The sequence below is a fragment of the Miscanthus floridulus genome, chromosome 10 (genome assembly GCF_019320115.1).
Source record: "Miscanthus floridulus cultivar M001 chromosome 10, ASM1932011v1, whole genome shotgun sequence".
Taxonomy (NCBI): Eukaryota; Viridiplantae; Streptophyta; class Magnoliopsida; order Poales; family Poaceae; genus Miscanthus; species Miscanthus floridulus.
In genome coordinates, this window is record NC_089589.1 from 101,910,531 (window position 1) to 101,911,661 (window position 1,131).

A 1,131-nucleotide genomic window follows, 5' to 3' on the forward strand; every position below is an offset into this window, starting at 1 on the left:
GGACCAATAGTCAAAGTTGGAGATAATCGATTCGAGCTCAAGCCAGTCCTCATCAACATGGTGCAATCAAGCCAGTTTTATGGAAAGGCACATGAAGATGTGAGTGCACATCTTCAACACTTTTTGGAGATCGGTAGCACTTTCACCATCAAAGGAGTAACCCAAGATGCCATATTACTTTGCCTCTTCCCATTCTCACTCTTGGGGAAGGCAAAGCAATGGTTCTACGCCATCAAAGATAGGTATACTATATGGGATAACTGCTCCAGTGCCTTTCTAGCAAAGTTCTTTCCCACAGGCAAGACCAATGCTTTACGTCAGAGAATTTCAAGCTTTTAGCAACAACATGATGAATCTGTCCCTAAGGCATGGGAACACTTTCAAGATTAGATTGTCAAATGTCCTCATCGTGGTATGGAGAATTGGCTACTCATGCAGACTTTCTACCACTGGTTGACCAACAGTACCCATGAGACTATGGATGCTGCTGCTAGAGGTGCATTCCTGTCACTCACCATACCAGCTGCAACAGCTCTTGTGGAGAATATGGCCTCCAATCAAGGCTAGAATGAAGAGCGTGTTCAAACCCGCAAGAGAGGTGGAGGTATGCATCAACTCAAGGAAGTAGACATGTTGTCTGCCAAGATGGACCTACTAATGAAGAAGCTTGAAGATCGAGACAATGACAAGCAAGGAGTCATGCATATTCATGATTCTCGCATGAGATGTGAAGTGTGTGTAAACACTAGGCATTTAGGGAGCAATTGCCCTGAAACCCATGAGGATGTGAACTTTGTCAATAACAACAACTACTTTCATCCTCAGCAGAATCAAGGATAGAATCAGCAACAAAGGCTGAACTACCAAGGTAATTATCAAGGTAGCTATCAAAGTAATAATTTTAATAATTTCAATCAACCACCCTTGAGAGAATTAATTGCTGGCCAATCCAAACTTATGGAGGGATTATCTAGAAAGGTAGCCACCAATGGTAAAATTCTAGAGAACATAAATAATAGAATGGATAGCTTTGCTTCTGCCATTAAGAACTAGCATAGCTTTAATAAAATGATAGAATCACAAATAGCTCATCTGGCTACTGTTGTTCCTTCGTCCGACAAAGGGAAGATT

General features: G+C 41.7%; 1 non-coding gene across 1 annotated transcript; it reads right to left on the reverse strand.

The window, feature by feature from the left end:
• Positions 1 to 313: 313 nt before the first annotated feature.
• On the reverse strand, positions 314 to 415 carry LOC136490362 (small nucleolar RNA R71). The gene has a single exon (XR_010767650.1). It is a non-coding gene; the product is annotated as a small nucleolar RNA R71 (small nucleolar RNA).
• Positions 416 to 1,131: the final 716 nt, after the last annotated feature.